Genomic DNA, 23580 nt, shown 5'->3' with positions numbered 1-23580 from the left:
ACTGCTCTAAAAGTTGAGTAAATCAAAGACATCAGGAGGGGCAGGAAGGAGACAGATCAGAATAGTCGAGAGCATATATCTGGTCTTCCCGTTACTTTGCATCCTCTGTTGCACTGTTAAGCCCTGCGTATATTCTAGGTGATAGAAGGATTAGTAGATATAGTGAGACACAAGTAGTAGAAAGCTTACAGATTTTACGTGCCAAAAGGCCAGAAGGTAAATGTTTCAGTGAGTTTAAAATGTGTGCAGCCTTTGTGATTCGTTTTTGGTTTTTAATTCCATTTATGTTTCCTTAAATCTGAGAAAGTGTTATAAGTGTGATGATGGTAATCAGTGATGTGTGATCTGTTGCTTGTGTACAAAGTAAAAGATACAGCTTTTGATAAATAGCATCCGTGTGAAAATTCTCATGGGACTGAACAAAAACAGAGTGTAACTGTCTCTTCTTTGAAGTTACAGCTAGACAAGTATTTCTCCCCAGGACCTCTCGGGCCCTGTAGCAGTCCATTCAGGCAATCCCTGTGTGTAATAGACTTGAGGTAAAAGGAGGAGAGCGAGGTGTTTGTCAGTGGCTTTGCTTTAGTACGCTGGTTAAGATCTGCAGTTTTAAATTGAAAAACTTAAATCATACTAATGTCTTCAATGATAAAAAGAAATGTAATGTAACAGAACAGTCTTAAACCTGATGTCAGTGATGCTGAAATTACACCAATGGTTGGGGAGTACTGTAAAGTATGAACTGAAGTGATGCCTACATTTTTGAGGTGTACATGTGGTGCCTTCTGCATCGGCGCTCATGTTTTCTCTTGGCTTCTCCACACTTTGGTGATCCATGATGTTCTAGGCTGGTTACTGTGCAACATCTGCCTCTCTCATACCAAGCTTGAAGGGAGCAGTAATTTCTTTGTCATTTTCAGGCTACTGTTCTGGTAGGATTCTGTTTGTTTTGAGGGTTAATATGCTGAATGATATAAACATGGGATACTGTGGCATGGGTCAGTAGGGAATTTCTGCAAAAATGTTGGAAGTACCCATCATATCTGTTGAAGTACCTGGATTGGCTTCCACACTTGAAGTTGCAAAGAGTAAGGGTGGTAAGAAAGACTTGCATCTGAGTTAGCTAAAATGTAGCCTCTGAACTGTGCCTTCCTGGTGTTTTCTTGTTATACTTAAGTGGATCTAACAATGGGCAACTACGGAAAGGGGCAACCCCGCTTCCTCTCTTATGCCAGATGTAGAAATTTTGTGGTAGCGGAGTGAGTTGATTGCTTACTTGTATTTTTTTGAAGGCTGGCCCACCAAAAATGAATTTTTTGCATTGAGAACAATCAGATCCAGATTGTCCTGCAACCATACAGTGAATGGGTTAATTAGAAGGACAAAAAGGTGAGAATGCCAGGAAGGGATGAGGAGAAAAACCAGTAAAACATGCAGTCTCAGTGGCAATATGCGGTTGTAGTGCAGTTTGTGTTATGCAGACTAGCCTTTGAGTCAGCCACACAGGTTTCACTGTCAAGATGCTGCTGCTGCTGTCGTTCTCCTAAAAAGTACTGCTGGTACAAACCCCATCAATTCTGTTTTTTACAAACTGCTACTTGTGCTGGCAATAGTAGTACTTCAAATTTTGTTCGTTATATGCAGCATTGTTTATCGTTAATTTTAAATGTGAAAATATTTACTTAAATTCCTTGTTATTAGATGCTGATTTGTAATTTCAAAATTATAAAAAATTACCATATTTCTAAGTTATGTGATGTGTGTACATTTGTCTTATTTCAGATAAGGTTAAAAAAAAAAAGTGGTAGAGGACTAAACTTTAGTTCAAACACCAGTTTTAAAGAAACTTGAAATTTAGTTCAAAATCTAGTCTGGGCAGTAACAAACTAAACTGGTAAAAAAATTTCTCATGGCAGTTTATATTCATCATTTTTTAAGTATAAATGGAATTATAACTATATTGGTAGCTGGATAACCTAGTTTGGTCAAATTCTTACTAAAATAATGTAAATTTTGCCATTGTTAATGGCAGCTGGGCATTTGAAATTAGCGAAGCAGTATTTCACTCCTCTAAATTCAGACAGTCTATAAATATCTTATATCTTTAAATTTACTAAATCTCATCAATGCTTGAAGGTGTTTTTAACAGTTGTAAGCCCCTTCTAATATTGAAATTTTTGAAGACACAATGTTTTGGGGTGGAGGGGCTGCAGGTTACAAGTGAGCTGTACTTACCCTTACCTGGTACAACTACACAACAAACTGATACCAGAAATTGTTTTATTTGTCAGGTTTTATTTTGTCAGGAATGCTCTGGGCTCCCGTGTATTAATTTAAATGGAAGTGGTGGCTACATGCTGCATAATGAAGTGCTTGATTTTGGTTACTTTTATGCATCTTTAATATTGAGTCTTGACTTCCTGAAGCAGTTTCCTGAGTAATGCTATGAAATAACAGTGCTTATGTCTTGAAGATAAAATTTACTTCCTCAATTACCAAGACACCTATTGAACCACGATCTGCAAAACTTGTCAACTATTAGGGCTTATTAATTAAATTTTTAAGTCATGTTACGTGTAGTGAAGAACCACTTCCTAAATGTCCTCTATACGGAGATGCTTTTTTACAAGTCCGCTATATGTAATAGGAACCCTTTCAGAAAAGCCTATGTATGAAGCCACTTTCAGACCTTCTTACAATTCTGTAAGCTGATGAAGTTTTGTTGTGTGGTGAATGTAGTATGCTGTGACTATTCTTCACAGTGTTTGTTGGTTTTGCTGCTGGGTCGTGCTTTTTCCTCTTTCCATCTTGCCTTTTTTTTTTTTTTTTTTTGTAACTTACAAGTTGTACATCTTCCATCTTATATTACGTGTTTGTTTTAAGAATGTGGGGAATGTTCAGATTACTGAGAATTTGAGGTGTTGCATATGCAGCTGAACCCCTAGTGCAGGTGCTGCACCTGCTAATTCTGCAGTCCATTAACAATTGTTTCTCATAGTTCAGTTTTTGCTCTCTTGACAGGACTGATGTTCTTGCTTCTTGTAACAAAGTTCATATCGTTAATAATGTGCAGCCCTGTGAGTGGATCAGCTAATTGAACTCCTCCAGCTACTGGTTTTTGAAATGTTGTTCTTGTGTTACGGTGAACATAAATGTTTTATAGGAACAGCTGTACTGGTTCAGACAAAGGCTTTGTCAAATCTGGTACTTGTCTGCAACAGCATCTGTAAGTGAGCTTTTAAGGACAAAAAAGAATAGGGAGAGCGTATGTGATATCTCTCCTGAATAGTCCTTCAGCCTCACACCGTTTACAGTCTAGGGTATTCCTGAACCTGTTGTGGTTTGTCTAGTTGGAAACTCTCCAGGGATCTCATGTTCAATTCCCTTTGAAACCCATCTAATTTTTGTTGGGTGTTTTTTTTGAGTCATCACTATCTTTTGGCAAGGAATTTCTAGTAGCTGTTGTGTAAAGTATTGTACATAGTTCTTATTAATATTGAAAAAAAAAACCCCAACTGACAAACATTGAACAGTTAATCTCTATCCATGGAGAGGCATGTCGTCTTTGGTATTGTAGGTCCAAGGTTGCATGTTATGTATGATATAAATGCAAACAATTAATTTAGTGAAGCAGCGTGACTTTGTTTTTTTCTGTGATTTGCTCTTTAGACTACTGCTGGGTTTGAGTTTCATGAAGTGTCTAACATGCTACTTAGGAAATAGATCCTGGGATTAATAGTCAGCTCAGAACTCATTGTTCTATGTATTCATAGCATGAGGTTATTATTCCCCCTGTGTCTTATTTCAAGTTTACTGATACTGAATTTTGTTTGCCTTTTTATTGCCCAGTCTGGTTTCATAAGGTCCTTCTTTGTATTTGCTGTCCCTGATAGCTTGCTGTCATTTGGTAGCTTCTTAACTTTGTCACCCATGTTATCTTCCAGGTTGCTTACAAATTTGTTAAGCAGTGCAAGTCCCAATGCAGAAACCTAAGAATTGTACTGCTGACTCCCTTGGTGTCATCTTGGTTATACCTCCCTTCTTTTTCATTGCTAACCTAAGTGAATGAGGCTTATATGGTAGCTCATGAATCCTTTGAGTAATTCCATTAAGCTTTTATACAGATTAGCAGCTTCAGATTTTCATTTGGATAAGTGTTATGAAAATAAGCTTGCAGATTTACAAGAGAAAAAATCCTGCAGTAACACCCACACACTGGTTTCTGCCTCCTCTGTGTGTTCTCTGACTTGACTTGAGTTATGCTAGAACTATAGCATAAGCCCAGCCTTGTTAGACACCAGTCAACTTTAAAACATATATCCATTACAAATGAGATTCTGTTACTCTTGGACTTCCCAATAATACTTATTAAAAAAGGAAGTTCTATGTATATCTAAAAGTTAATTCACAGGTCTGCCTTTATGCTTCAGTCTGCTTTTAGTGTTCCTTGCTTTGATTCCAGCCAGGTGTTTTAATCTGTTTCTCATGGCATGGCACTGCTTCTGAAGCTTTTTGGCAGAAGTTGTCCAGACTGAGATGGAGGCAGAGGTTTGTTTATAGTATAGGCATTATCTTTTTTGTTTGTTTGTTTTGTGATAGTATTTCAGGGCCTAGGTCATGAATCAAGTCCCTGGTCTGCTGTTTGTTGTACAATAACATCAAACATCACCAAGCATAAAAAAGCTGTCCTTGCTTTGAAGACTGTGCAGCCAAATTTCTTAGGTTATTGATGAATGTGATTAAAAAATAACAAATTCTTTTACTTCTGAATTCACATGTCTTTTAAATGCCATGTGAAATTTATTAAGGACACAGATGCCATTGTTTGCTGGACTTTAAATAGGCTTTGTTTCTGGGCTTTGACAGTGCCCTCCCCAGTGTGTGGCTGCTTAGTTTGTATGTTAAGGATTTGTTTAGATTTTTCACTGAAAGAAACAAAAGAAATGATGGTAAAATTGCTGATTCCTCTGTAATATACAAGAACAATTTTGGACTTCTGTTAACATCATATTATGTGACCATGCTTTTGATTATCTGTCTTCTAGAGGGGACTGAAATTTACTGAAGTGAATATGTGATTTCAGTATTCTATTGAGCAAACTTGATAAAATTTTAACTGTGATTTCTACTAATTAAGATTTGCATATTTTTCTATATGTAATTGTCAGGGAGAGGAAGGATTGTTTGCTTATAAGACAACCAATCTGGGAAAAAATAACTACTTCTAAAAAACTTTGTCCTGGTTAAAAAATGTGGACACACATCCACATTATAACAAAAAAAAAAAAAAAAAAAAAAAAAAAGAATTCTATGATCTTTCTTTTTTTTTTTTCCTCTGTGCATTGATAAATTGTCATACATTGTCAAAGACCATAGCAGGGAAAAAAACTTTTTGAAAATGAGAGGTGGTAATTGTAAACTGTGTAATGTACTGGCATATTTCTAAGAGTAATAGAGGAAACTTTGTATAAAACAGTCGCCATAACTATTGTGTGAGAATTTGTTTTGTCTAATTGCTAACATATAGCAGCAGGCAGAGTGAAGCACTGGAAATACACGTTATCCCTTTTGGGAATGGAAGGAAGCAAAAAGGTAGCATCTGTAGCTTTTTCCAAGAGATTGGCTTCTCTGTAGTAGAGGTATCAAAATGTGTTCTAGAGTAACTGTGGGGCTTGAGAGTTTTTATTTGCAGATTATACAAACAAATAAATAAATAAATCAATACATCAGTTTTCAACTTCCTCCAATATGTAGAACTTGTGATTTTTCTTTTCCACTGAGAGTGTAGACCCCAGTGTAGTGAATTTAAGCCTGCAGACAGTTTGCTTCCTTTTTAAGTTACCTTTTTATGATCTCCAAGAACAATTCTGCGAACCTTAAGTTTACCTAAAAAGGATAATAGTAAGGGATATGGTTTTTACTCTCCTATTACAATATTTTCTGTTACTTCAAGAGCTGATAGTAGGTATATCTTTAAGAAAGCTTGAAAGTTGTTAAAGCATTAAATCTACTTATTTTTTGTCAGTTACAAAAAAAATGTTCAGAACCTTGTTGTGTGGATGCATAATTTTCAGAGGCCTTTTGGTGCTGATAATACAGATGAGGTTACCTTAGATTAATTCACGGGGTTTTGTGGTTTGCCTTTGGTCAATGGTTTCCAAGATTAGAAACAACTGGAAAAAAGGCCTTCCTTTTAAGCCCCTTAAAAGAAACTTCTTTTTTTATATGAAGGGGAATTACAGAGAAAAAAATCTGTTGAAGTTGAAATATCTTGCCTGGCATGGGCTTTTAGTCAATCTACTCTTTCTGTTGATAATCTGATAAGAACAGTTATATATGCTAGCTCTTTCTTGGTGGGCTTGTGTCAAGCTTCATTGAAGAGTGACTTAATTACATCCTTTTAGTGCGCTTACTGGTAATCTTTGTGTAATTTTACACTATCATGCTGTAGTTGTGTAGATAATACGGTTACAAGAACATTTGTGTGACTCTTGTGATTGTACTACCAAAACTTTTTTTTTCTTTTGTAAATTATTTTATGTATTTGATGTGACAATACTTGTATTCCATTTCACTTAAGGAGAAGACCAGGATTATTTAATTTTCAGAAGAGGTCACTTACCCTGCAAAAACTACTCTGTTGCAGGGAATGCCCTGGAGTGTTCCAGCTTCAGTTTCTGTACATTGAACCTTCTTTTTGTTTCTTGCTATAGATTATTTAACGTTGTTGCTTTTCCTTAGCTAGACGTCAGGAGACTAAAACTCCATTATTTTCATCTGCTGTCTATTTTATGTCAAAAGAATGTTTAGTGACTATCACACTTGAGTAGAATATTGAGAAAGTGTATCTATTCTGAGATGGTCTAAATTGTAAAAATCTGAGTATTGTGTTCTCATTCCTTTACAAGACACTTCAGTAAATGGGCTCTTGTGCCTCTAGTGGTTAGGCTGTTGACAGGTTATCAAAAAGTGACCTTGCTGTGGTCATTGATTAGTATTACAAAAACTGAGATTACTTAAAAGGAAAAATTCTACAAGGGAGTAAGTAGAAATTATTTTGAAAGAATTTAATGTATTTTTTACTTTAGGATTTTTAAGTGATCTTATTTTGTAGTTCCCATTGTAAGGCATGTCCTCCATCATATTTTTTAGCTGGAAATGGAGAATTCTTTCCAACTTGGTGGTTAAAATAACTAGCATTGCACTAATTACTTAGGCTGTATTGTAGTCTCCCTGTTCAGATTAGCCATGGTCATTGTGAGGGTGGAGAAAGTTATATTAAACAAGACAGTGTGAAAAAGATTAAAAAGGAATGATAATTTATTTTTCAGAAAATGTTATCTCTAAAATCAAACTTCTCATCTGTTGGCAGAAATGTTCACCCTTTGAGTGACTTGTATTAATTTAATATGGAAGGCCACTCCCTAGTACTGGGATGGGAAAATAATCAGTTTGCATGACATTTTGTTAATTCTGATTCATAATGGAAATATGTTTTAAGACTTTCTGTAAAATGAAGTACTTGAGATGGTCTTAAAATGAGAAGTCTCAGATATTATTTCAGAATTTTTTTCAGCTTTCCAGTCTTCATATCACTTATGTATTTTGAAACTTCTTTAAAAAAGTTAAAGTAGGTAATTGAATATGGTATTTGAAAAAGCTGGACTGTAATATTTGAAGATCATAGAAATGTCATTGTTTTCTCATTTCTTAATTCCTATGATAACCTGTCTCTCTCTTGCTGTTTCTCCCTTCTCATCTAAAAAAGGCAAGACGCGCTTTAACTGGTCAGCCAAAGTCAATCAGGTTTTGTCAGCATAGGTCTTAAGAACTGAATATCTCAGATGCCTCATGAAAATAAGTGTTAAGGTAGAAGAGAGGGGCCACGTTATCACCTCATTCAGGGACAGGCTGAAGCGGAACTTCAGTTCTTACTAGGTGCTAAGGATCTAAACCATGTGTCTAAGTAAGTTCTGATTGAAGTCACTCAGTATCCAGAAGCCCTTTGCTTTGCTGTATCATAGAATCTGAATGGTTTGGGTTGGGAGGAACCTTTAAAGATCACCTAGTCCAAACACCCTACTATGGGCAGGGGCATCTTTCACTAGATCAGGTTGCTCAAAGCCCTGTCCAGTGTGACCTTGAACACTTCAAACAGGTCATCTGCAACTCCTCTGGACAAGCTGTTCCAGTGTCTCACACCGTCATTGTAAAAAATGTCTTCTTTCTCTGCAATCTAAATCTACTGCCTTTCAGTTTAAAACTATTGTCCCTTGTCCTGTTGCTACAGGCCTTTGTAAAAAGTTTTGTCCCCATCTTTTTTATAAGTTCCCTTTAAGTACTGGAAAGCCACAGTGTCTCTCCAGAGCCTTCTGTTCTTCAGGTTGAACAACCCCTTCTCTCTCAACTGTTCTTCATAGAAGAGGTGTTCCATCCCTCTGATTATTTTTGTGGCCCTCCACTGGATCTGCTCTAACAGGTCCATGTGTTCCTTGCACTGAGGACCCCAGGGCTGAACGCAGTACTCCAGGTGGGGTCTCACCAGAGCAGAGTGAAGGGGGAGAATCACCTCCCTGGACCTGCTGGCCACGCTTCTTTTGATGCAACCCAGGGTGCTGTTGACTTTCTGGGCTGCAGGTGCACACTGCTGGGCCATGTTGAGCTTCTCATCCACCAACACTCCCAAGTGTTTCTCCTCAGGGCTGCCCTCAATCCATTCTCTGCCCAGGTTGTATTTGTGCTTGGGATTGCCCTGACCCACGCACAGGACCTTGCACTTGGCCTTGCTGAACTTCATGAGGTTTGCATGGGCCCACCTCTCAAGCCTGTCAAGGTCCCTCTGGATGGCAGCCCTTCTCTCCAGCGTGTTGACTACTGCACCACTCAACTTGGTGTTGTTGGAAAACTTGCTGAGAGTGCGCTCAATCCTGCTGTCTTATGTTGCTGGCAAAGATGTTGAACAGCACTGGTCCCAGTGCTGACCCCTGAGGAATGCCACTTCTTACCAGTCTCCACTTGGACATCGAGCCGCTGACCACAACTCTGAGTGTAACCATCCAGCCAATTCCTTATCCACCAAGTGGTCCCTCCATCAAATCCATGTCTCCAGTTTGGAGACAGGGATGTCATGTGCGACAGTGTCAAATGCTTTGCACAAATCCAGACAGATGACATCAGCTCTCTCTCCTCATCTGTTAACACTGTGACCCCATCATAGAAGGCCACCAATTTTGTCAGGCTTTATTTGTCCTTAGTGAAGCAATGTTGGCTGTCATGGATCACCTCCTTATATCCCATGTGTCTTAGCATAGTTTCTAGGAGGAAACATGATCTTCTTGTTCCATGCCAGGTACAGAGGTGAGACTGACTGGCCTGTGATTCCCTGGGTCTTCCTTTTTCCCCCTTTTTTAAAAATGAGGGTTATGTTTCCCCTTTTCCAGTCAGTGGGAATTTCACTGGACTCCCACAACTTATGAAATATGGTGGATGGTGGCTTAGCAACTTTGCCTGGAGTTTCCTCAGGACCTGCGCACGTGTCTCATCAGGTCCCATGGACTTGTGCACCTTCAGGTTCCTTAGACATTCTCAAACCTGATCTCCTGCAGTGGGCAGTTCTTCATTCTCCCAGTCTCTGCCTTTGCCTTCTGCAACTTGGATGGTGTGGCTGGAGCACTTGCTGGTGAAGACTGAGGCACAGAAGTTGTGGAGTATCTTACACTTCTCCATGTCCTGGATAACCAGGTCTCCTGCTTCTTTCTGGAGAGAGCCCATGTTTTTCCTAGTCTTCCTTTATCACTGACAAATGTATAGAAGCTTTTCTTGTTTTCCTTGATGTCCCTGGCCAGATGTAATTCTACTGAGGCTTTAGCTTTCCTAATGTGATCCCTGGCTGCTGGGACAACTTCTCAATATTCCTCCCAGGCTGCCTGTCCTTGCTTCCACCCTGTGTAGGCTTCCTTTTTGTGTATGAGTTTGTCCAGGAGCTCCTTGTTCATCCATGCAGGCCTCCTGGTGTTTTTGCCTGCTGCCGCCTTTGTTGGGATTCATCGTTCTTGAGCTTGGAGGAGGTATCCTTGAATATTAACCAGCTTTCTTAGGCCCCTCTTCCCTCCATCCTTCTGTCCCATGGTACTCTACTAGACAGATCCCTGAAGAGGCCAAGGTCTACTCTCCTGAAGTCCAGGGTAGCAAGCTTGCTGTACAACCTCCTTGATGCCTAAGGGTCTTGAACTCCACCGTTTCATGGCCACTGCAGCCAAGGCTGCCCTTGAGCTTCACATTCCTCAGCAGCCCCTGCCTGTTGGTGAGAACAAGGTGCAGCACTGCACCTCTCTTTGTTGGCTCCTCTAGCACTTGGAGAAGGAACCTCCTGGATTGCTTATGCCCTGCTGTGTTGTTCCTCCAACAGGGTGATTGATGTCCCCCATGAGGACCAGGGCTTGTGAACGTGAGGATGCTCCTGTCTGTCTATAGAGGGCCTCATCTGCTTGGTCTTCCTGGTCAGGTAGCCTATGGCAGACCCCCACTATAATGTCACTTGTCCTTGTCCTCCCCTTGATCTTGACCTGTAAGCTCTTGGTTGGCTCCTGATCCACCCCAGGTGGAGCTGCACGCACTCCAGCTGGTCATTGACATAGGGGGTGACACTGCCTCCTTGTCTCCCATGCCTGTATCCTTCCATCCCAACACTTCGGTTATGGGAACCATCCCACTGTCTCTCTGTGGTATCAGTAAGATACCCATCCTGCAGGCATGTGCATGTCTCTAACTCTTGTTTATTCCCCATGCTACATGTGTTTGCACAGAAGCATTTAAGTTGGGCCCTCAATGAAGCTGACCTACCCACTGGAGTGGCTGGAATTCCTTTGTGCTCCGTGGGCTTCAGGGGCTCTCCTGCTGAGCAGTGATCCTTCTCCTGGCTCTGTGCATCTGTTCCTGGCACACAGCATATAGTTCAGATAGTTGTAGTAGGTGGTGTCTGTTTTGAGTGTGTTGGCCATCTTGCAGTGGGGTTGAAACAAAAGAGTAGATTTTGTTTAGATCCTTTAGTCTTTGTTTTCTTTCATTGAAGGGATATTTCCTGCTAGGATTTGAGCTTTGTTTTCTCTTGCTGAGAAGCTGGAGAGGACAGAAGGCCTACACAAATGCCAGACTGACATGTGGTTGTTTGGCAGACCAGTTCAAAAATGCCTTTTTTGGACTGCATTCTTCTGGGTTAGAGGGCAGAATGCCTACATGTGTGGTGCTTGCACCTTCTCCTCCTTACTTAGCAAGATAGATTTGGGATTGTGGATGGTGCAAGTCTTAGGATGGTTTGTCTGTTTTAGGGTATGGTTTAGGTAAGTTCTCAGGTAAGACTGGTGTATGCTTTCTGTGAAGAGGGTTAAATGTTAATTCTGGCACTGATAAATTCTATTCTGCTCAAATTTTGGAAGTTATTCCAGAGATTTATATTTTTGTGAGGACAGATTTTGGATGACAAAATACTTTGTTGTCCTGAGAAAACAAACAACCCCAAACCCCACGCCTGAAGATAGCAACTATTTTGTGGTAGGATTTATGAGACTTCGGGCCAGGTAAATTTTGTAAGTGAGTTCTTTTATAAAGAAGACACCTTTTTCTATTCCAAAACCAGAAATCACTGCAAAACAATAGGATTATATTGTGCTTTAGTGATACAAAATATACGGTCAGTCGTTATGCAAACTAACATAGATTGATTGATTGTTTCTCAAAGTGGATTTTTTTCAGCTGATAATGAAAGTAACAGAATCCCAGCTTTCCCATAAAGCTAAATCAAGCATATATTTCAATCAACGGATTAGTTGTGAAGTCTTTAATGAAAGAGTCTCTCTTCCTGTATTAAAAAGTACCTTTTCTAAGTACCTTTAAACTTGGAATTACTCCTGTTACCTTTCAAAATGACACTGAATAGGTATACTATATATGTGGAGTAAGCAGTATGTAAATGACTGCTCTCTACATTGGGTGGTTTTTTTCACTGTTTAATATTACTCATTTATGGATACATATTATCACAACTTATCATTTTTTCCTCTTTATAGGTCCTGCTGGGGACTTGCATCTGGCCTCAATGTGAAATTAAGGTAGAAAAACACATCTACATATGTGTTTGCTGTTAGGATTTAGTTTATTCACTGGTCATGCCTGAAGAGTGATGTTCGTCTCTAGACGGCTAACTGCCAGGAAACATAAATGATTGTCCTAGAAGTCAAGCCTCTCTCCTATTTACTGGAGTGAAAATCACCTCCAGATATCGACGGAATATCAACTACAGAAAATGCTTCACGTTATAAGGATGCCAACCACCTAGATTCATGCGCCCTATCTGTACAGTTGTTGTGGATGGTTTGCCATCTGAAAGCTCCTCAAGCTCTTATCCAGGCCCTGTATCTGTTTCTGAAATGTCTCTGCTACATGCTTTGGGTCCAGTGCAGACCTGGCTGGGACAAGAGCTAGAGAAGTGTGGCATTGATGCCATGATTTATACTCGGTATGTCCTCAGTCTTCTGCTGCATGATAGCTATGACTACGACCTGCAGGAACAGGTATTTACATATTTTAGATGTTGTCCAGTGAAAGTGAGTTTTTGTATCGGTTATGTTTTGTGTATTTATCCATGGGTATGGCTCAGATGGGGGGGTGGTTGTCTTTCAGTGTGTGGGTGGAAGGGGGGTATAAACCACATTGGAATTAAATTTGCTGGGTGTACTGACATTAATGTAGTTAGTTTGCTGTATGAGCAATTAAATTAAAATTTTCATGTTGCTACAATTGATTTCAGAGCTAACAGCACTGGCATGTTCTGTATCGTAAATGCAGACCATCAGTACTCATGATTACAAGGTTATTTGAGTATTGGAACATTAGTAAACTAATGTAATTCCTATAAACTGTGTCAAATTGGCCTGCTTCTCCCCATCACTTCTCATGGACTTAATCTTCTGCTGTTTTCAGTAAAGAATAAAAAAAGCCCCACCCTTTTTCTTTTTTGTTTTGTTAATAATATAATGCAATAGTGTATTTTAAATACTCATCTCTTCTAAAAGAACGTTCATGCTAAATCCTGATAAAAGACATGCAAAAGAGTTGTGGAACAGTGAGTTGCTACACATGACTGAAGCTCAAAAAGGGCAGGGGAAATAAAGTTGAAGCTATGTATCAGATAGGCACAACACTTACTGTTTCCGTGTGCCTTTATTGCTGTGGATTTTATATGTCACTGCAACGTACTTTTCAGTCCTGATTTCACCTTATTTGTGTTTTTGTTTTTTTCTTTCTTTGAATTACTCTGCATCATCAACCTGTATCAAAATACTTTTAGTAATGGAGGTTTCTGGATATAGGACTCGGGGAAGTTCTGGTGTTTTCAAGAAGGGATGAGGTTGCTGCTGACCATAGACTTCATCTTATAAGGTGGCTGTGATTTACAGTGGGAAGAAAGGAAAGCAAATAGCACTTATTTGATGGCTTAATTATTAGTTCTTTTTTGTTGCTGCTGTTTTGATTATACTTCATACATTGCTACCCATATATACTTCACACATTGGTTCAGAACTTCCACTTGTTTCTAGTGTACTTTTTTTAAAAAAACAGCAAGAGCAGGGCAGAGTATTGTGGGATAGATGTAAATGCAGTTGAAGCAGAAAAAAGTTCATGTCAGATGCTGCCAGTTTCTGAACTCTTAGCAACCATAACTGTGCATAAAAGCTTTCATGCTTCTGTTGTACAAAACAGAAAACTTTATGCCCAACACTATTTTTTGTTTTTAAGTTTACCTGGCAGCAGTGAAAGTCACCAGGAACAACCTCATGATTAATAAAAATAATAATAAATAAAAACGCCACCACTGTAAGTATTCTTTGGTACCTTAATAGTGAACTTACTTAGGCCTTGATTGGATGAGAATAGCTGTATTTTAGAAGGGGACAGAATAAAGTTCCAAAACCTGTTTGAGAGGAGGACGTGGGGCAAGAACAGGAAAAAGAAACCAAGTGAACCCACACCAGAATTTGAGGCGCTTCATAGATAGCTCTGTGGCCTTGGAGAAAAATTAAATGTTTCTTTTCAGTCCATTTTAGAGCATAGTCATAACTGAAGTCACTACTGTGATGATTTGACTGAAGTGCCAAAATTAGGTTTCTTTTTATCAGGCTTTGCAAGAAGCAAAGTAACTATATTATGAAAACCTCATTCGGTTTATTTCTCATTTTGATACCTTAACTGGGTGCTTTGTGGGTTGATAGCAGAGCTTTAAGGAATGTGTCTGTTCTTTTTCCAAGTTGATTATCTGAACCTAATGAGCCAAAGAGAATACCACATGCTGACAGGGTAGCCAAAACCTGTGTTGCTGAGCGGGTGCTGTAGTACAAACGTACAGAATGTCTTCTGAACAACATTGAAATTTGAAGAAGCTGGATGTTTTCCACCTCTTCCAATTTGATCCTGCTTATAACATACTTTTATTGCAATTATTCACTTCAATAATTGTGTTCTGAGTGTTGAGACCTAATATCAATTTAATTTTGTGATGATATTCTGTAATAATGATTGGATGCATGTGTTATGAAATACACTGCGACCTAATTCCTTTTTCAAATAGCTTACTCTTACAAGACTGCAAATACAAATTTCTTACACAGATAATTGATGAAATCTTAAAACACATGTGCTTGTTATTCTGTTTATTTATTTTATTGCCTACTGGTTATTTGTATGACCTGGTATTTTAAAATTAATTTTGGTTTAAGTCATTCAGAAACAAGAGAATCTGTACTCTAAAGCATATGTTTGCATATAAGCAGTTTCAATCCAGTTTTGGTGGTAGGTACATTAAGACAAAGGAGCAAAAAAAGTACTATGGTGTTGTCTACAAATAGAAGTCAGGGAAGAGTACAGCAATTAAACATCTAAATGATAAATAATTTAAGAGTAAAATACTGAGAGTTGCTGAGCTCCCTTAATTCAGATTAATGGCCATGGAAGAGTTGGTTCTTGGCATCTCAGGAATTTTTTCTCCCATATGATTCCTTTGATTCTTGAGACAGGTGACAGAATTTCCAGGGAAGGAACTGTTCTCTATAGTGGGTTTATTGCAGTGATTTTTCACCAACTTAGACGACAGCTACAAAGAGGATGGAGGCTTTCTCTTCACAAGGAGCCACATGGAGAAGACAAAGGACAATGGGTAGAAGTTGCACTGGTACACTTCTAATCTCAATGTGCGAGAGGTTTTTTTTTTTCTTTTCTTTAATAGTAGGAACACTTACTTGCTGGAACAACCTCCTCAGGAACGTGGTAAAGTCCCTATTGCTGGAGGTTTTCAAGATGCAGTAGAACGTGGTGCTAGATAATGTTATCTAGGCTCCGTTTTCCTTGAAAGGGTGAACCAGATGATTCCCCAACCAGGCCCTTTCCTACCTGGGCTGTTCTAAGATTCTTTGCTTCTAGAACTCTGTTTCTGCAGAGTGATTAGCCATCATTTCTTCCCAAAAATACAGCAATGACTTTTGTTTTGAACAGGTTAGATGAAATGTATGGTCTTTGAACGCCCAGAATGGGATTACACATATGAACAATACTAAATGAATTGCAATGTGGTTTTTTTGGGGGTAGGTGTGGTGAAGAGGATAAATTTAGGCAGTCTTAATCTTACAGCTACTGTAAAAATAGTCTTCATTAGAAATGTTGTAAACTGAAGTTAAGACTGACATTAAGACCTTTCCACCTTAGAATGTTGATGACAGTATTAGCACTGGTTTAGTTGCTTCAGGTAGCTTCCTTCCATGCTTTCTTTATTATATAGTTTTCTGGTGTCATCAACTGTAGCAAGGAGATGGAACTCTGAAGTCCTGGAGTGAGGTTCTGTCCGGTAAGTACAGAATGATATAAAATAAAAAATGAGTGAAAAATCATCCCCAACCTTACTAGGCATACCTAGTTATTTAAAATGTTACTGTGTTTATCAGTCGCTTCAGCTTACGTTTAAAATAGGTATCTCAAAAGAATACAGAAGTCTTGATTAACTAGGTCTTCAGGGTTATTTTTGAGAATAAGCAGGATATTCCCATCTGATTTGTTAGTAATATATAAATATGTTAGAATATTATTTATGTATTTATATTTTACTACTGCAGACTTCTGTGTGTTTGGTCCCTTGACCTCTTTTCAGTATTACCTGTCTCTGTATAGTGAGGTAGTTTGATATGTGGAAAGAAGAGAAAATGTGTTTGGGGTTTTTTTTTGTTTTGTTTTGTTTTTTCATTTTGTTTTGAGTTCTTTTTGGTATGAGTGTTTTTCTGGAGTCTTTTTTGTTGTGGTTTGTTGAGGTTTTGTTACTGTTCCATGCCTTGCCCAATTAGAGTGGTCTCTGTTGGGTATCATATGGATGCAGGCTCAATATCGGAAAATGATAGACCAATAAGTTGTGAGTTTTCAAAGAGTTGATAGGGGCTTCTTGCAGGTACTTGTGTGGAGGCCTGTGGAGGAAGACACAGTGCAGAAAACCGGTGAAAGTAAAACCCTAATACACTGCAAACAAATTTTACTGGAATGTTTGCAGTTTTTATTCTGACTTATTGGCTTAAACTGAAAAAATTATTAAAATAATGGGAAAATTGATAAGCAGGTATGTTTTGCCAAGCCATGTTTCAAAGTACTAGGAAGCTTTCAAGAAAAGAATCTTGAAAGAAAAGTATGAATTGTACTGTGGCCAAGACCTTCCAGAGCTGCGGTGGTTATATATGTTGTAAGCATTTACTAAGAATTACTGTAAGACCTGCTAAATATACACATCTTCAACGTCTTTAAAAAATACTCAAATACTGAAGTTAATTATCATTGGCATTTATAGCACAATTCTTATGCAAGTTATACTTTTAGAAATAAGTCTAAAAGCTTGAGATGTAAAAGTTCTTAAGCAGGCCTTTGTTCTTAGTGTGTGCACTTTTTTTTTATTTCCCTTCTCTTCCCTTCCCCCTCGCCTTGCCTTTTTTTTTTTTTTTTTTTTTTTTGTGGCAATGATATTGCTGGTGGGAGGGTTTAAGAGGGCAGAAGCGAGGAAGCTTTTTGGGATTTTTCCACATTGACTGATGGAGGAGAGAATACAAAGGCAATATGAATTGCATTTGCACATTTTCCTTGATTACTGTGACAGCAGGATGTTCATAGAAATAGCTTGGGGGCTTTGTAGCTAGTTAGTTTAGGTTTGTCGTATCAGGATACAAGTAAGGGCTTCAGTGGTACATTTACATGCACACACAAACAAGGGTGTTTCTTGCTTACAGTTGTATTGGAGAACAAGATTCTGAAGTTGATGTACACATAAATTAGATGTCTGCGTGGTCAAAATTACTACAGGAATCTGTGGGACCGTATTATGTAACATATTCATTATTGGGGGGTGGTGTATGCTTGTTATTTTTTTAAGATTTGAGGCTTATCAGTGGTCTCTGTTCAAAATATTTGGAAACCACTCCATTTTGTTCTGAGGTAGATGGCCTGTTAGATGCTTTTGGTCTGTTAAGGAAAACCTCATAAAATGGGTATGGATTTAAAGACTGGGATGGTAACTGAAGCACAGAATATTTCTGTTAAGTATATATGCTTTTTTCATGTGCATTTTATGACTGATTTTTCTTATTTTGGAGTAAAAGGTAAATTTAGGAGAAAACCCTGTGAAATTACTGACAAATTTCTAACTTTCAGGGACCCACAGAATTGCTGTTGGGGGAGATTTGAACATTGTGAGACAGCTCTTTGACTTCAGATTAGATCAGGCTGTCTCGCTTTTAGTTTCCTAATGTTAAACTAGCCAGGTGCTTTTAAGCTTTCTTACTTTTATTTAAATTCTAATTAAAAGTATATTTGTAGAGACGTGTTCTCAAACCAGTTTGTTATATAGTAAGTACTACATTAAGATTGTGTACCCTGTGAGAAGTGGAGGGCGTCACCTTAAAATATATTTTGCCTAAAATATTATTTCGTTGATCTTTGTTTGTACAGTATTAAAATCAGTGTTCTGTGTTGTATTTTTTATATGCTATTTGTAAGCATAGCTGTTTCCGAATATAACAAGTTCATGTTATATTTGCCTATAGACTGTTCTCCCTTTTGGTGAGACAGAGCCTTTATTAAAAAACAACCCCAAAACCCAAACCCAACAGCTCAACACTCTGTAAGATAAAGGCTTTGTTTGTAAGCCTTTGGTCATGCAGCGTGAACGTCTAAATGCATTTGTTACGCATACTTTCCATATCAAGTGTCTTGTGTTGCTTTTGATCTACTTCTTTCAACTAATTTTTAGAAGTTGGCATTTTTTTCTGACCCTCAAAAGTAAATATCCTAAAGAAACTTTTTTACAAGATAGTATTTTCTTAGCTCTCAGAATGAGGTAGCTGTTGTACTGCAAATTGTGTTCTTCTGTGACTAGCATAAGTTTTTTTCTTTTTGTAGACTGATTTGAAATACTTCCATTCAGGTAATGTTTTGCATGGAGGGGTTGAAAAAGTCTTCAGAAGGATAGCTATGTTATGCTGACTCTCTGATCATAGTTTTTATTCTTGCTTTTCCATCATTAGCACATACATATTTGAAGTCCAAAATGTAGTTTTCCTCTTTTCTATGAAGAGGAGAACGGAGTGGTGAAAAAAACACTTCAGGCCATGTAAGATAAATTTGAGGTCTTTACTCTGTGGTTTTATCTCCACAAATGCTTTTGGTCTATCACTCTGAACTGAGATGGGGTTATCATTGCCAACTGTTCTGTATTTGCTTAACGTGTGCCGGTGAAATGGGACACCTTTTGTGGCAGTACTTGTGATGCACCTGCTAGGTTCAAAGATCTAGTCTAATGTGGGGCTTCGATTCTCACTGCCATCCCATGTTAACCCAGTAGAGGGACCTGATGTATAGATTTATATTTTAGTAATAGCTATTCAGTTTTTCACATGCATGTTTTAGGGGGAAGAGGATGTGTTTTGTTGTGTTTGTTCTGAAGTGGAAAATCTCCTCCATAACCTCAAGATAGGAGGAGAAATGAGGATTTGGTCCCCTGTATTACACTAACCGAGTATTAAATGTTAATCTGGCCAGTATGCCTAATTAACTACAGATGACAATGCAGGTTTTAGTATAATTCCAACGGCTCTTTTATCATCCCTAAGAAATAACTGTGGATCATTCAAACGCATTTTTTTAATGTATTAATTTTTGTTAATTTTATTAATTTAATGCATTAATAAAGAAGAAAAGTTAGGGTAGGGTAATGCTGTATGACTGCTGCACACAAGTGTAGTTAAGTTGCAAAGTTCACCAGTAACATGTAGAAGTATATTTCCTGAATACAGAATATTTTCAGCTTAGTTTGTGTTACTGCTTATTAAGCAGTGTAACATTCCTGTAGTAACAATTTTTAAGGTTTTTCTGACCTTGTTTTTTTAATCATTACCCAGATTAAGTATGCAAAGTTCAAGTTGTGGAAACTGTTGTAGGAAGAATAGTTAGGTAGGAAAGGGAACTGTGATACCAAGACTTCTGTCTGTACTTTTTAGAATGGTTAACTTTAAGTTCTTAGAGTATTCAAATGTGTACATGTTTGCAGGGTTAGGAATAAACCCTCTTTTTCTCATGCATAAATGTGAAAACTGAAGAAATTTATCATATTTAGGAAACAGTACTATATCCTCAAGTTAATATGCCCATAAAGCTTATTTATTAATAGAAAATATTTTAAGTTTTGTAAAAGCTCAGATAAGCTTAAAAGTTTGTAGAGGAGAACTTAGATGTGGTCCTTGCTCGCCCTCCCCGCCCCCCGAGTGACTATCTGAGGACTATATAACTCATGCTGTCATATTTAAAGTTTGGAAAATAAATTTTTTGTATACAACATGAACTGGGTGAGAAAAATTGGGGGCATACGGATTCCTCTTCAGTTAAGCAGTGGAGGGTGGCTGCAATGGCTTTTCTGTAAAGGCATGTGCCTCAAAAAGCTCCCAGATACTCTCTCTGAACTGCTGCATGTGCGGCAGGGTAGGGCCTCATGTTTTAGGTCTTGGAGCAGACTTGTGATTCCCTCAGTGTAATGGGCTTTGTCCTGTGAAAGCACCTGTAGTTCTGTTTGTGAAGAACAGCTGCACCTATGGTTGTTATGCTGGTGCTGAAGTGGTTTCAGTTGGGTTCGTACGAGAGCTTTCAGCCAAAGCGGGAACAAAACTGGTGTAGTGTCTCTGTGGGACTTTTTCTTTTTTTCTTTTCTTTTCAACTTGTTAAATTTTAGTTGGCATTTGACTTGTTAATTTTGAGAGAGCTGCAATGTTTTGTATTTCCATCTTGGTGACAGTTAGATGGGGGTTATCGTGAACCATGCATTTGTATTCTTTTGTGGCAGCGATTGGAGCTCAGCAGTAGACTCCCAGGATCATTGTATTTATGCAAACTGTACAGGTTTCAGGGGATAGGGGTATCAGCTTTAGCTGATAGGTTCATGCAAAAGAAAAGCATTTGTTCTCAAGGTCTGTGGTTATCAGAGAGATTTTTCTTTGAGTCTGTCTTCTGCTTTTGTACCAGCATGAGTGATCATGCTTAAATGCTGACACCTTTGTAAGCATGTCTATTCCAATATGTGAATTGTCCTCTTCGGGACATCAAGCTTATGTAGGCTCTGTGGTGCCTATCTTGTGTACCATCCTATTGAGTAGGCCATCTGTGTAATACAGTTAAAATGTTATCATTAGCTTCTGCTCTGAGTAATCAAAGTTACCTTTTAAAAGAGTACTGTTACCATTTTGTGACTTCATGAGTAGCATCGGTGTACCTGCCTCTCTCTCCATCATGCAAAAAGAATTTACAGGGTCACCTTTTTAGTGTTGTGACTACTGAGGTGTTCTCACAAAGGCTTTCGTCATGCAAATACAGGCATACAAGTTACAGGCACAGGTGCTAGGCTGGTTAGTCTTCACAACAGCCAGGATTTATTTGCAGCCTCCTCTGTGCTGATTCTGGGGCTTGCTGAGATACCCCCTTAGTGTTCTTTGTTCAGTAGATTGTTGCCTGATGGTATGCTCACCACATGTCTCCAAGCATAGATGTATATTGCCTGTATTCTCCAAAATCAGATCATTACAGTGGTCTGTGATGCTTGCCACACAACTTTATTTTGAAGTCCAAGATAGTAACCATAAATACCGTGAAATAACTTCTCCAGTCATAACATGTCCCTTCCAGATATCTGGGACTCTGTAGTGGCAGTTTCTGTTGAGTTCTTGGCTTTCTTTTCTGCTAGTAGGTAAGACATGCAAGTAAAATGATGTCTTTTTAGCTGTAGCTATAACTTTGCTAAATTTTTCTTTTCTGCTTTTACTTTAATGGGAAAACTCTAAAGGCAGCCTGCTCAACAAACACAGAATTTCAACAGATGCAGCATTTGCATGTTCTCTGCTCTTGGGAGTGGGTGTGATCAATTTCTTGCTTGGTTTCAGCCTGGAGTAACTTCTTTTAGCGAACAATGCATAGACTGCCCTTTTAGGTTGGTAATATTATAAGCAAGAGTATATAATTGACGGAAGCTTAGATTACTGGATTTTATACTTGGGTCAGTTGGTTTTGATAGGTAGAGTTCTTCTCTGCCTGCCAGTAGTGGAATAATCAATCAGTCCTGAATGCTTTGAGGACCTTGAAGTCATAGCAGTGTGTGATGTGCTCTGATACATTATCAGCTGTGCTGTTACAGTCCAACTGCGTAGGATTGTACTGTTCCAGTTACAGCAACTGGGAAAGAGGTAACTTAGCAGCTAGATGGTTCTCTGGCTTTTCACAAAAAGTCTCTGATGAATTATTTCCCCAGTAATACCTAACTTTTGAGTAGTTATCTAACATTAGAGAGTATTTTCCAGTCCTCTCCATTTTGTGATAGCATGGCTTTTGAAATGGAGAAAACTTGTGCTGCTCCCTGAAAGTGTACTTACCTGCTGTTTGTCTGCTGAACCTCTTAGTGCATTTCTTTTGGAGAACACAAGATGAGTTTGTGCCACTGTTACTGTGTTTTCTTCTGAATTGCCTTGCTTGTGTGTTATCTCCTTGTCTCAACCTGAGGCAGCCTGTGAGGAATGTCTGAGCTTATCCTGGCACATTAGACCTTTCTCATCAATTATAATGAGATGCAATGTCTCTTAAAATTTTCACAAAAGCCATTATAATAAAGTATATATCTCTGTGGCTCTAAGCAGGCTTTGAGAGTTTTTTTCTGAATCTCAGTTTAGGAAAAGTATTTTTTCAGGGAAGATCACTGAAGGTATTTACACAGTCTACTGCTTGAATAATCTTAAAGGTGAAGTACACGTGATTTGTTGCAGATTTCTCCAAATTCTCCATTATGAGATCTTCCAAGAGGTAGTAAGGAACTATTCCATTTTGGGTATAATTTATGGCTGTTTTCTCCTATTCCCTGCTTATCCAAACATATCTGGAGTTCATTTTCTGAGTTCTTTGGATAGGTTTTTGGAAAAGCTTTCTTGCAGTGCACACTGGTTCATACCTGCCTATGTGAACATCAGATTTAATTAAACATCAGTGCTGTAAAAACTGTTGTTGCTAGAAGAGACCAGGACTGCTGGGCTACCTGCATTTTCGTTATGTTAGATTATATAGTCATCATCTTTTTTTTTTTTTTTTTTTCCTCCCATTTATTCACTACAAACCTTGATAGCCATCGCTGACTTAAAATATACTGATGATAGACTTAAGCAGGAAAATTTTGTGGACTGCATGTTGCTATTCAGAATTATTTTGGGTGGTTGTGTGTGGAGAGAAAAAGAGAATGTAAATGCTTTTGGAGAATGCTGCTGGCTTCAGTTGAGACTATTCTGTCTCAGGCACAGTAAAGATCTGCAAATTCTGTTGTTACATCCAAACATTTTGGGATTTGTGGTGTCTTGTACGATCTGTGACCTTGACATAGCAGTTGTTTTGGTGATCTGTCTTTTGCTGGTTTTGAACTTCTTTCTAAGGAACTACTATGACATATGCATTCACTATTCACTCTGCCCATATAAGCATTTGTTCTATTTTTTTCCTTGTAATTTGATGATCTATTTTAATTGCACTTGAGCATCTTTAAAAAAGTTTTGTAAGAAAGGTTTCTCCTACAGCATGGTAGAGGACTCTGCAGACTAATGCCCCAGTTTGGAACACGCGGACAAAATTTAATCTTTATTACTACGCTGGACAGGAGATGGCCAGCTGTTCAGTAGACATAAAAATCCAAACTATTCATGGCAAAAATACCGATCAACTGTGCTCCTGAGTCTTTGGCAAATGTTTGCCCGTTCTAAAAAAAAATGTGGGAAATTCCACACACCACACACACCCTCCTTCCTTGACGATATCTCTTAATGTGTTAAATGAGATTTTTAAGAAGGAAAAATTGTTCACATATGTTACTCAATCTTGCATGACTCTGCTTCATACCTTAACAATTTTGGGAATTCTTTTTCCTATTATATGATCTTGTCTGGGTGTTTGGGTTACTTATTTTGATGGTATTTATATTGAATTCTTAAAGGGATA

General features: G+C 38.3%; 1 protein-coding gene across 1 annotated transcript in view; it reads left to right on the top strand.

Annotated features, from left to right (window-relative positions):
- Window positions 1-23580, top strand: part of KIAA0232 (KIAA0232 ortholog) — a 71692-nt gene that overhangs the window by 7085 nt on the left and 41027 nt on the right. The window contains exon 2 of the mRNA XM_055714201.1: window positions 12063-12104. The gene's annotated coding sequence lies outside the window, so the exon portion shown is untranslated. The remainder of the gene's footprint in view (window positions 1-12062; window positions 12105-23580) is intronic.

Source organism: Falco cherrug, chromosome 1 (genome assembly GCF_023634085.1).
Source record: "Falco cherrug isolate bFalChe1 chromosome 1, bFalChe1.pri, whole genome shotgun sequence".
Taxonomy (NCBI): domain Eukaryota; kingdom Metazoa; phylum Chordata; class Aves; order Falconiformes; family Falconidae; genus Falco; species Falco cherrug.
Note: the sequence above shows the minus strand (reverse complement) of the source record. Positions and strands in the feature narration are given on the sequence as shown.